The sequence below is a fragment of the Rhinoderma darwinii genome, chromosome 2, assembly GCF_050947455.1.
Source record: "Rhinoderma darwinii isolate aRhiDar2 chromosome 2, aRhiDar2.hap1, whole genome shotgun sequence".
In the NCBI taxonomy this organism is placed as follows: domain Eukaryota; kingdom Metazoa; phylum Chordata; class Amphibia; order Anura; family Rhinodermatidae; genus Rhinoderma; species Rhinoderma darwinii.
Window position 1 is genome coordinate 466,123,985 of NC_134688.1, and position 12,154 is coordinate 466,136,138.

The 12,154-nt window shown below is 48.0% G+C and overlaps 9 non-coding genes across 9 annotated transcripts; all 9 read left to right on the forward strand.

Moving 5' to 3' along the window:
* The first annotated feature begins 153 nt into the window (after positions 1 to 153).
* LOC142747462 (U2 spliceosomal RNA) lies at positions 154 to 344 on the forward strand. The gene has a single exon (XR_012881776.1). It is a non-coding gene; the product is annotated as a U2 spliceosomal RNA (small nuclear RNA).
* A 1,284-nt stretch (positions 345 to 1,628) lies between these two features.
* On the forward strand, positions 1,629 to 1,819 carry LOC142747463 (U2 spliceosomal RNA). The gene has a single exon (XR_012881777.1). It is a non-coding gene; the product is annotated as a U2 spliceosomal RNA (small nuclear RNA).
* A 1,292-nt stretch (positions 1,820 to 3,111) lies between these two features.
* Positions 3,112 to 3,302, forward strand: LOC142747464 (U2 spliceosomal RNA). The gene has a single exon (XR_012881778.1). It is a non-coding gene; the product is annotated as a U2 spliceosomal RNA (small nuclear RNA).
* Positions 3,303 to 4,579: 1,277 nt separating this feature from the next.
* Positions 4,580 to 4,770, forward strand: LOC142747465 (U2 spliceosomal RNA). The gene has a single exon (XR_012881779.1). It is a non-coding gene; the product is annotated as a U2 spliceosomal RNA (small nuclear RNA).
* A 1,273-nt stretch (positions 4,771 to 6,043) lies between these two features.
* On the forward strand, positions 6,044 to 6,234 carry LOC142747466 (U2 spliceosomal RNA). The gene has a single exon (XR_012881780.1). It is a non-coding gene; the product is annotated as a U2 spliceosomal RNA (small nuclear RNA).
* Positions 6,235 to 7,503: 1,269 nt separating this feature from the next.
* On the forward strand, positions 7,504 to 7,694 carry LOC142747467 (U2 spliceosomal RNA). Its single transcript, XR_012881781.1, has one exon. It is a non-coding gene; the product is annotated as a U2 spliceosomal RNA (small nuclear RNA).
* A 1,284-nt stretch (positions 7,695 to 8,978) lies between these two features.
* LOC142747468 (U2 spliceosomal RNA) lies at positions 8,979 to 9,169 on the forward strand. The gene has a single exon (XR_012881782.1). It is a non-coding gene; the product is annotated as a U2 spliceosomal RNA (small nuclear RNA).
* Positions 9,170 to 10,465: 1,296 nt separating this feature from the next.
* Positions 10,466 to 10,656, forward strand: LOC142747470 (U2 spliceosomal RNA). Its single transcript, XR_012881783.1, has one exon. It is a non-coding gene; the product is annotated as a U2 spliceosomal RNA (small nuclear RNA).
* A 1,276-nt stretch (positions 10,657 to 11,932) lies between these two features.
* Positions 11,933 to 12,123, forward strand: LOC142747534 (U2 spliceosomal RNA). Its single transcript, XR_012881838.1, has one exon. It is a non-coding gene; the product is annotated as a U2 spliceosomal RNA (small nuclear RNA).
* Positions 12,124 to 12,154: the final 31 nt, after the last annotated feature.

Genomic DNA, 12,154 nt, shown 5'->3' on the forward strand with positions numbered 1-12,154 from the left:
TGGCTTCCTCTCCGGCCTTTATTCACCTCCCGTGTAGCTGTGAGTGTGTGAGCCTGCAGGGCCCCATGGAATTGCCTAGAAGTAGGCTGAATCGCTGCAAGGGCTGAACAGCAGTATCGGGCAGGCTCGGGCAACGCGCGGCCCGTTCGGGTTATCGCTTCTCGGCCTTTTGGCTAAGATCAAGTGTAGTATCTGTTCTTATCAGTTTAATATCTGATACGTCCCCTATCTGGGGACCATATATTAAATGGATTTTTAGAACAGGGAGATGGAAATAGAGCTTGCTCTGTCCACTCCACGCATTGACCTGGTATTGCAGTATTTCCAGGACCGGTGCACCCTTTCCTTATGTGTTGACTAAAAGCAGATTCCAAAAGTGTTTTTTGTCTTTGCTATTGTTTCTGTCTTTCTGAAGGGATCTCCCCTTTTAATCCCATTATTTCAACACCTGTTGGACAATGCATGAGTGATAATGAGCTCATTGATTAAATGCAATTAATGAATAGATTGCCACCTCTTGTTGTGTGTCGTCTGTGTTTCTGTGTTTCCGGCATTTCACATTGGAACACCTCATTCACCTTCCTTGTCTTCTCTCCGCCCTCCCTTTTAGGTAAGTTAAAGAGCTGCACCTGAGCCAGCCACTGATTGATTGATTGATTGATTGATTGATTGATTGATTGATTGATTGATGCAGCACAACAGTCAAATAGTGGAGTGGAGTAGGGGAACAGCAAACAGCCAATAAAGCAGCCCGCCCGCTCGCCTGCCCGCCACAATGGACCTACCTGTGTACACTAGATGGATGTGATGGAATGTACTGTCGTCCCTACATTTCAAGAAGAAGTAAGAATTGCAGTTGCAACAAAGCCTTGCTTGCCTACAAAGAGAGCAGCAATTTGGATTTGTTACTATGTTACCTAGAAGAATAACAAACTGTGCAAGGATGGAGGTTGTAGGAGCAAGGAGAAGTTGTCTGTAAAGTTGGTGGATGCCTATTTTCCATTTTGCAGTCCCTTGTCTCCCTCTTGTGGCCTCCTGGAGGCAACTAGCTGTGCAAAAAAAAGACAGCCTGGCGGCCGGCTGTTGCAGTGTTGCCCTCTCAGGCAACACTGAGTGACTGACTGAGCCTCACCGTCTTATATAAAGTTCAGACGGAACTTTGCACGTGTCATAGTGGAGCCCTCAGGATTCCAGAGCCAGCTTTCTGACATCATAATGGGGCCTCAGAGATAAAAGCCTGGGCCCAGGCAGTGTTGGTCAGTGCTGCTCAGCAGGCAGCACTGGACTGGACTGGATTACAGCTGATACAAGGTGTGAAGGAACAAGGGGTGGCTGTGGGCATGCACTTGCTGCCGCTGCCAGTGTTTATCTGCATGGCAGCAGGGCATTTGGGCGTTGCCAGGAAGGCGTTTTTATGTAGATTCCTCCTCTTTCAGCACTGCATTGTGGTGCAAGCAAAAGAAGCAAATCCTGTCTGGCTTCCTCTCCGGCCTTTATTCACCTCCCGTGTAGCTGTGAGTGTGTGAGCCTGCAGGGCCCCATGGAATTGCCTAGAAGTAGGCTGAATCGCTGCAAGGGCTGAACAGCAGTATCGGGCAGGCTCGGGCAACGCGCGGCCCGTTCGGGTTATCGCTTCTCGGCCTTTTGGCTAAGATCAAGTGTAGTATCTGTTCTTATCAGTTTAATATCTGATACGTCCCCTATCTGGGGACCATATATTAAATGGATTTTTAGAACAGGGAGATGGAAATAGAGCTTGCTCTGTCCACTCCACGCATTGACCTGGTATTGCAGTATTTCCAGGACCGGTGCACCCTTTCCTTATGTGTTGACTAAAAGCAGATTCCAAAAGTGTTTTTTGTCTTTGCTATTGTTTCTGTCTTTCTGAAGGGATCTCCCCTTTTAATCCCATTATTTCAACACCTGTTGGACAATGCATGAGTGATAATGAGCTCATTGATTAAATGCAATTAATGAATAGATTGCCACCTCTTGTTGTGTGTCGTCTGTGTTTCTGTGTTTCCGGCATTTCACATTGGAACACCTCATTCACCTTCCTTGTCTTCTCTCCGCCCTCCCTTTTAGGTAAGTTAAAGAGCTGCACCTGAGCCAGCCACTGATTGATTGATTGATTGATTGATTGATTGATTGATTGATTGATTGATTGATTGATGCAGCACAACAGTCAAATAGTGGAGTGGAGTAGGGGAACAGCAAACAGCCAATAAAGCAGCCCGCCCGCTCGCCTGCCCGCCACAATGGACCTACCTGTGTACACTAGATGGATGTGATGGAATGTACTGTCGTCCCTACATTTCAAGAAGAAGTAAGAATTGCAGTTGCAACAAAGCCTTGCTTGCCTACAAAGAGAGCAGCAATTTGGATTTGTTACTATGTTACCTAGAAGAATAACAAACTGTGCAAGGATGGAGGTTGTAGGAGCAAGGAGAAGTTGTCTGTAAAGTTGGTGGATGCCTATTTTCCATTTTGCAGTCCCTTGTCTCCCTCTTGTGGCCTCCTGGAGGCAACTAGCTGTGCAAAAAAAAGACAGCCTGGCGGCCGGCTGTTGCAGTGTTGCCCTCTCAGGCAACACTGAGTGACTGACTGAGCCTCACCGTCTTATATAAAGTTCAGACGGAACTTTGCACGTGTCATAGTGGAGCCCTCAGGATTCCAGAGCCAGCTTTCTGACATCATAATGGGGCCTCAGAGATAAAAGCCTGGGCCCAGGCAGTGTTGGTCAGTGCTGCTCAGCAGGCAGCACTGGACTGGACTGGATTACAGCTGATACAAGGTGTGAAGGAACAAGGGGTGGCTGTGGGCATGCACTTGCTGCCGCTGCCAGTGTTTATCTGCATGGCAGCAGGGCATTTGGGCGTTGCCAGGAAGGCGTTTTTATGTAGATTCCTCCTCTTTCAGCACTGCATTGTGGTGCAAGCAAAAGAAGCAAATCCTGTCTGGCTTCCTCTCCGGCCTTTATTCACCTCCCGTGTAGCTGTGAGTGTGTGAGCCTGCAGGGCCCCATGGAATTGCCTAGAAGTAGGCTGAATCGCTGCAAGGGCTGAACAGCAGTATCGGGCAGGCTCGGGCAACGCGCGGCCCGTTCGGGTTATCGCTTCTCGGCCTTTTGGCTAAGATCAAGTGTAGTATCTGTTCTTATCAGTTTAATATCTGATACGTCCCCTATCTGGGGACCATATATTAAATGGATTTTTAGAACAGGGAGATGGAAATAGAGCTTGCTCTGTCCACTCCACGCATTGACCTGGTATTGCAGTATTTCCAGGACCGGTGCACCCTTTCCTTATGTGTTGACTAAAAGCAGATTCCAAAAGTGTTTTTTGTCTTTGCTATTGTTTCTGTCTTTCTGAAGGGATCTCCCCTTTTAATCCCATTATTTCAACACCTGTTGGACAATGCATGAGTGATAATGAGCTCATTGATTAAATGCAATTAATGAATAGATTGCCACCTCTTGTTGTGTGTCGTCTGTGTTTCTGTGTTTCCGGCATTTCACATTGGAACACCTCATTCACCTTCCTTGTCTTCTCTCCGCCCTCCCTTTTAGGTAAGTTAAAGAGCTGCACCTGAGCCAGCCACTTGATTGATTGATTGATTGATTGATTGATTGATTGATTGATGCAGCACAACAGTCAAATAGTGGAGTGGAGTAGGGGAACAGCAAACAGCCAATAAAGCAGCCCGCCCGCTCGCCTGCCCGCCACAATGGACCTACCTGTGTACACTAGATGGATGTGATGGAATGTACTGTCGTCCCTACATTTCAAGAAGAAGTAAGAATTGCAGTTGCAACAAAGCCTTGCTTGCCTACAAAGAGAGCAGCAATTTGGATTTGTTACTATGTTACCTAGAAGAATAACAAACTGTGCAAGGATGGAGGTTGTAGGAGCAAGGAGAAGTTGTCTGTAAAGTTGGTGGATGCCTATTTTCCATTTTGCAGTCCCTTGTCTCCCTCTTGTGGCCTCCTGGAGGCAACTAGCTGTGCAAAAAAAAGACAGCCTGGCGGCCGGCTGTTGCAGTGTTGCCCTCTCAGGCAACACTGAGTGACTGACTGAGCCTCACCGTCTTATATAAAGTTCAGACGGAACTTTGCACGTGTCATAGTGGAGCCCTCAGGATTCCAGAGCCAGCTTTCTGACATCATAATGGGGCCTCAGAGATAAAAGCCTGGGCCCAGGCAGTGTTGGTCAGTGCTGCTCAGCAGGCAGCACTGGACTGGACTGGATTACAGCTGATACAAGGTGTGAAGGAACAAGGGGTGGCTGTGGGCATGCACTTGCTGCCGCTGCCAGTGTTTATCTGCATGGCAGCAGGGCATTTGGGCGTTGCCAGGAAGGCGTTTTTATGTAGATTCCTCCTCTTTCAGCACTGCATTGTGGTGCAAGCAAAAGAAGCAAATCCTGTCTGGCTTCCTCTCCGGCCTTTATTCACCTCCCGTGTAGCTGTGAGTGTGTGAGCCTGCAGGGCCCCATGGAATTGCCTAGAAGTAGGCTGAATCGCTGCAAGGGCTGAACAGCAGTATCGGGCAGGCTCGGGCAACGCGCGGCCCGTTCGGGTTATCGCTTCTCGGCCTTTTGGCTAAGATCAAGTGTAGTATCTGTTCTTATCAGTTTAATATCTGATACGTCCCCTATCTGGGGACCATATATTAAATGGATTTTTAGAACAGGGAGATGGAAATAGAGCTTGCTCTGTCCACTCCACGCATTGACCTGGTATTGCAGTATTTCCAGGACCGGTGCACCCTTTCCTTATGTGTTGACTAAAAGCAGATTCCAAAAGTGTTTTTTGTCTTTGCTATTGTTTCTGTCTTTCTGAAGGGATCTCCCCTTTTAATCCCATTATTTCAACACCTGTTGGACAATGCATGAGTGATAATGAGCTCATTGATTAAATGCAATTAATGAATAGATTGCCACCTCTTGTTGTGTGTCGTCTGTGTTTCTGTGTTTCCGGCATTTCACATTGGAACACCTCATTCACCTTCCTTGTCTTCTCTCCGCCCTCCCTTTTAGGTAAGTTAAAGAGCTGCACCTGAGCCAGCCACTTGATTGATTGATTGATTGATTGATTGATTGATTGATGCAGCACAACAGTCAAATAGTGGAGTGGAGTAGGGGAACAGCAAACAGCCAATAAAGCAGCCCGCCCGCTCGCCTGCCCGCCACAATGGACCTACCTGTGTACACTAGATGGATGTGATGGAATGTACTGTCGTCCCTACATTTCAAGAAGAAGTAAGAATTGCAGTTGCAACAAAGCCTTGCTTGCCTACAAAGAGAGCAGCAATTTGGATTTGTTACTATGTTACCTAGAAGAATAACAAACTGTGCAAGGATGGAGGTTGTAGGAGCAAGGAGAAGTTGTCTGTAAAGTTGGTGGATGCCTATTTTCCATTTTGCAGTCCCTTGTCTCCCTCTTGTGGCCTCCTGGAGGCAACTAGCTGTGCAAAAAAAAGACAGCCTGGCGGCCGGCTGTTGCAGTGTTGCCCTCTCAGGCAACACTGAGTGACTGACTGAGCCTCACCGTCTTATATAAAGTTCAGACGGAACTTTGCACGTGTCATAGTGGAGCCCTCAGGATTCCAGAGCCAGCTTTCTGACATCATAATGGGGCCTCAGAGATAAAAGCCTGGGCCCAGGCAGTGTTGGTCAGTGCTGCTCAGCAGGCAGCACTGGACTGGACTGGATTACAGCTGATACAAGGTGTGAAGGAACAAGGGGTGGCTGTGGGCATGCACTTGCTGCCGCTGCCAGTGTTTATCTGCATGGCAGCAGGGCATTTGGGCGTTGCCAGGAAGGCGTTTTTATGTAGATTCCTCCTCTTTCAGCACTGCATTGTGGTGCAAGCAAAAGAAGCAAATCCTGTCTGGCTTCCTCTCCGGCCTTTATTCACCTCCTGTGTAGCTGTGAGTGTGTGAGCCTGCAGGGCCCCATGGAATTGCCTAGAAGTAGGCTGAATCGCTGCAAGGGCTGAACAGCAGTATCGGGCAGGCTCGGGCAACGCGCGGCCCGTTCGGGTTATCGCTTCTCGGCCTTTTGGCTAAGATCAAGTGTAGTATCTGTTCTTATCAGTTTAATATCTGATACGTCCCCTATCTGGGGACCATATATTAAATGGATTTTTAGAACAGGGAGATGGAAATAGAGCTTGCTCTGTCCACTCCACGCATTGACCTGGTATTGCAGTATTTCCAGGACCGGTGCACCCTTTCCTTATGTGTTGACTAAAAGCAGATTCCAAAAGTGTTTTTTGTCTTTGCTATTGTTTCTGTCTTTCTGAAGGGATCTCCCCTTTTAATCCCATTATTTCAACACCTGTTGGACAATGCATGAGTGATAATGAGCTCATTGATTAAATGCAATTAATGAATAGATTGCCACCTCTTGTTGTGTGTCGTCTGTGTTTCTGTGTTTCCGGCATTTCACATTGGAACACCTCATTCACCTTCCTTGTCTTCTCTCCGCCCTCCCTTTTAGGTAAGTTAAAGAGCTGCACCTGAGCCAGCCACTTGATTGATTGATTGATTGATTGATTGATTGATGCAGCACAACAGTCAAATAGTGGAGTGGAGTAGGGGAACAGCAAACAGCCAATAAAGCAGCCCGCCCGCTCGCCTGCCCGCCACAATGGACCTACCTGTGTACACTAGATGGATGTGATGGAATGTACTGTCGTCCCTACATTTCAAGAAGAAGTAAGAATTGCAGTTGCAACAAAGCCTTGCTTGCCTACAAAGAGAGCAGCAATTTGGATTTGTTACTATGTTACCTAGAAGAATAACAAACTGTGCAAGGATGGAGGTTGTAGGAGCAAGGAGAAGTTGTCTGTAAAGTTGGTGGATGCCTATTTTCCATTTTGCAGTCCCTTGTCTCCCTCTTGTGGCCTCCTGGAGGCAACTAGCTGTGCAAAAAAAAGACAGCCTGGCGGCCGGCTGTTGCAGTGTTGCCCTCTCAGGCAACACTGAGTGACTGACTGAGCCTCACCGTCTTATATAAAGTTCAGACGGAACTTTGCACGTGTCATAGTGGAGCCCTCAGGATTCCAGAGCCAGCTTTCTGACATCATAATGGGGCCTCAGAGATAAAAGCCTGGGCCCAGGCAGTGTTGGTCAGTGCTGCTCAGCAGGCAGCACTGGACTGGACTGGATTACAGCTGATACAAGGTGTGAAGGAACAAGGGGTGGCTGTGGGCATGCACTTGCTGCCGCTGCCAGTGTTTATCTGCATGGCAGCAGGGCATTTGGGCGTTGCCAGGAAGGCGTTTTTATGTCGATTCCTCCTCTTTCAGCACTGCATTGTGGTGCAAGCAAAAGAAGCAAATCCTGTCTGGCTTCCTCTCCGGCCTTTATTCACCTCCCGTGTAGCTGTGAGTGTGTGAGCCTGCAGGGCCCCATGGAATTGCCTAGAAGTAGGCTGAATCGCTGCAAGGGCTGAACAGCAGTATCGGGCAGGCTCGGGCAACGCGCGGCCCGTTCGGGTTATCGCTTCTCGGCCTTTTGGCTAAGATCAAGTGTAGTATCTGTTCTTATCAGTTTAATATCTGATACGTCCCCTATCTGGGGACCATATATTAAATGGATTTTTAGAACAGGGAGATGGAAATAGAGCTTGCTCTGTCCACTCCACGCATTGACCTGGTATTGCAGTATTTCCAGGACCGGTGCACCCTTTCCTTATGTGTTGACTAAAAGCAGATTCCAAAAGTGTTTTTTGTCTTTGCTATTGTTTCTGTCTTTCTGAAGGGATCTCCCCTTTTAATCCCATTATTTCAACACCTGTTGGACAATGCATGAGTGATAATGAGCTCATTGATTAAATGCAATTAATGAATAGATTGCCACCTCTTGTTGTGTGTCGTCTGTGTTTCTGTGTTTCCGGCATTTCACATTGGAACACCTCATTCACCTTCCTTGTCTTCTCTCCGCCCTCCCTTTTAGGTAAGTTAAAGAGCTGCACCTGAGCCAGCCACTGATTGATTGATTGATTGATTGATTGATTGATTGATTGATTGATTGATGCAGCACAACAGTCAAATAGTGGAGTGGAGTAGGGGAACAGCAAACAGCCAATAAAGCAGCCCGCCCGCTCGCCTGCCCGCCACAATGGACCTACCTGTGTACACTAGATGGATGTGATGGAATGTACTGTCGTCCCTACATTTCAAGAAGAAGTAAGAATTGCAGTTGCAACAAAGCCTTGCTTGCCTACAAAGAGAGCAGCAATTTGGATTTGTTACTATGTTACCTAGAAGAATAACAAACTGTGCAAGGATGGAGGTTGTAGGAGCAAGGAGAAGTTGTCTGTAAAGTTGGTGGATGCCTATTTTCCATTTTGCAGTCCCTTGTCTCCCTCTTGTGGCCTCCTGGAGGCAACTAGCTGTGCAAAAAAAAGACAGCCTGGCGGCCGGCTGTTGCAGTGTTGCCCTCTCAGGCAACACTGAGTGACTGACTGAGCCTCACCGTCTTATATAAAGTTCAGACGGAACTTTGCACGTGTCATAGTGGAGCCCTCAGGATTCCAGAGCCAGCTTTCTGACATCATAATGGGGCCTCAGAGATAAAAGCCTGGGCCCAGGCAGTGTTGGTCAGTGCTGCTCAGCAGGCAGCACTGGACTGGACTGGATTACAGCTGATACAAGGTGTGAAGGAACAAGGGGTGGCTGTGGGCATGCACTTGCTGCCGCTGCCAGTGTTTATCTGCATGGCAGCAGGGCATTTGGGCGTTGCCAGGAAGGCGTTTTTATGTCGATTCCTCCTCTTTCAGCACTGCATTGTGGTGCAAGCAAAAGAAGCAAATCCTGTCTGGCTTCCTCTCCGGCCTTTATTCACCTCCCGTGTAGCTGTGAGTGTGTGAGCCTGCAGGGCCCCATGGAATTGCCTAGAAGTAGGCTGAATCGCTGCAAGGGCTGAACAGCAGTATCGGGCAGGCTCGGGCAACGCGCGGCCCGTTCGGGTTATCGCTTCTCGGCCTTTTGGCTAAGATCAAGTGTAGTATCTGTTCTTATCAGTTTAATATCTGATACGTCCCCTATCTGGGGACCATATATTAAATGGATTTTTAGAACAGGGAGATGGAAATAGAGCTTGCTCTGTCCACTCCACGCATTGACCTGGTATTGCAGTATTTCCAGGACCGGTGCACCCTTTCCTTATGTGTTGACTAAAAGCAGATTCCAAAAGTGTTTTTTGTCTTTGCTATTGTTTCTGTCTTTCTGAAGGGATCTCCCCTTTTAATCCCATTATTTCAACACCTGTTGGACAATGCATGAGTGATAATGAGCTCATTGATTAAATGCAATTAATGAATAGATTGCCACCTCTTGTTGTGTGTCGTCTGTGTTTCTGTGTTTCCGGCATTTCACATTGGAACACCTCATTCACCTTCCTTGTCTTCTCTCCGCCCTCCCTTTTAGGTAAGTTAAAGAGCTGCACCTGAGCCAGCCACTGATTGATTGATTGATTGATTGATTGATTGATTGATTGATTGATTGATTGATTGATTGATGCAGCACAACAGTCAAATAGTGGAGTGGAGTAGGGGAACAGCAAACAGCCAATAAAGCAGCCCGCCCGCTCGCCTGCCCGCCACAATGGACCTACCTGTGTACACTAGATGGATGTGATGGAATGTACTGTCGTCCCTACATTTCAAGAAGAAGTAAGAATTGCAGTTGCAACAAAGCCTTGCTTGCCTACAAAGAGAGCAGCAATTTGGATTTGTTACTATGTTACCTAGAAGAATAACAAACTGTGCAAGGATGGAGGTTGTAGGAGCAAGGAGAAGTTGTCTGTAAAGTTGGTGGATGCCTATTTTCCATTTTGCAGTCCCTTGTCTCCCTCTTGTGGCCTCCTGGAGGCAACTAGCTGTGCAAAAAAAAGACAGCCTGGCGGCCGGCTGTTGCAGTGTTGCCCTCTCAGGCAACACTGAGTGACTGACTGAGCCTCACCGTCTTATATAAAGTTCAGACGGAACTTTGCACGTGTCATAGTGGAGCCCTCAGGATTCCAGAGCCAGCTTTCTGACATCATAATGGGGCCTCAGAGATAAAAGCCTGGGCCCAGGCAGTGTTGGTCAGTGCTGCTCAGCAGGCAGCACTGGACTGGACTGGATTACAGCTGATACAAGGTGTGAAGGAACAAGGGGTGGCTGTGGGCATGCACTTGCTGCCGCTGCCAGTGTTTATCTGCATGGCAGCAGGGCATTTGGGCGTTGCCAGGAAGGCGTTTTTATGTAGATTCCTCCTCTTTCAGCACTGCATTGTGGTGCAAGCAAAAGAAGCAAATCCTGTCTGGCTTCCTCTCCGGCCTTTATTCACCTCCCGTGTAGCTGTGAGTGTGTGAGCCTGCAGGGCCCCATGGAATTGCCTAGAAGTAGGCTGAATCGCTGCAAGGGCTGAACAGCAGTATCGGGCAGGCTCGGGCAACGCGCGGCCCGTTCGGGTTATCGCTTCTCGGCCTTTTGGCTAAGATCAAGTGTAGTATCTGTTCTTATCAGTTTAATATCTGATACGTCCCCTATCTGGGGACCATATATTAAATGGATTTTTAGAACAGGGAGATGGAAATAGAGCTTGCTCTGTCCACTCCACGCATTGACCTGGTATTGCAGTATTTCCAGGACCGGTGCACCCTTTCCTTATGTGTTGACTAAAAGCAGATTCCAAAAGTGTTTTTTGTCTTTGCTATTGTTTCTGTCTTTCTGAAGGGATCTCCCCTTTTAATCCCATTATTTCAACACCTGTTGGACAATGCATGAGTGATAATGAGCTCATTGATTAAATGCAATTAATGAATAGATTGCCACCTCTTGTTGTGTGTCGTCTGTGTTTCTGTGTTTCCGGCATTTCACATTGGAACACCTCATTCACCTTCCTTGTCTTCTCTCCGCCCTCCCTTTTAGGTAAGTTAAAGAGCTGCACCTGAGCCAGCCACTGATTGATTGATTGATTGATTGATTGATTGATTGATTGATGCAGCACAACAGTCAAATAGTGGAGTGGAGTAGGGGAACAGCAAACAGCCAATAAAGCAGCCCGCCCGCTCGCCTGCCCGCCACAATGGACCTACCTGTGTACACTAGATGGATGTGATGGAATGTACTGTCGTCCCTACATTTCAAGAAGAAGTAAGAATTGCAGTTGCAACAAAGCCTTGCTTGCCTACAAAGAGAGCAGCAATTTGGATTTGTTACTATGTTACCTAGAAGAATAACAAACTGTGCAAGGATGGAGGTTGTAGGAGCAAGGAGAAGTTGTCTGTAAAGTTGGTGGATGCCTATTTTCCATTTTGCAGTCCCTTGTCTCCCTCTTGTGGCCTCCTGGAGGCAACTAGCTGTGCAAAAAAAAGACAGCCTGGCGGCCGGCTGTTGCAGTGTTGCCCTCTCAGGCAACACTGAGTGACTGACTGAGCCTCACCGTCTTATATAAAGTTCAGACGGAACTTTGCACGTGTCATAGTGGAGCCCTCAGGATTCCAGAGCCAGCTTTCTGACATCATAATGGGGCCTCAGAGATAAAAGCCTGGGCCCAGGCAGTGTTGGTCAGTGCTGCTCAGCAGGCAGCACTGGACTGGACTGGATTACAGCTGATACAAGGTGTGAAGGAACAAGGGGTGGCTGTGGGCATGCACTTGCTGCCGCTGCCAGTGTTTATCTGCATGGCAGCAGGGCATTTGGGCGTTGCCAGGAAGGCGTTTTTATGTAGATTCCTCCTCTTTCAGCACTGCATTGTGGTGCAAGCAAAAGAAGCAAATCCTGTCTGGCTTCCTCTCCGGCCTTTATTCACCTCCCGTGTAGCTGTGAGTGTGTGAGCCTGCAGGGCCCCATGGAATTGCCTAGAAGTAGGCTGAATCGCTGCAAGGGCTGAACAGCAGTATCGGGCAGGCTCGGGCAACGCGCGGCCCGTTCGGGTTATCGCTTCTCGGCCTTTTGGCTAAGATCAAGTGTAGTATCTGTTCTTATCAGTTTAATATCTGATACGTCCCCTATCTGGGGACCATATATTAAATGGATTTTTAGAACAGGGAGATGGAAATAGAGCTTGCTCTGTCCACTCCACGCATTGACCTGGTATTGCAGTATTTCCAGGACTGGTGCACCCTTTCCTTATGTGTTGACTAAAAGCAGATTCCAAA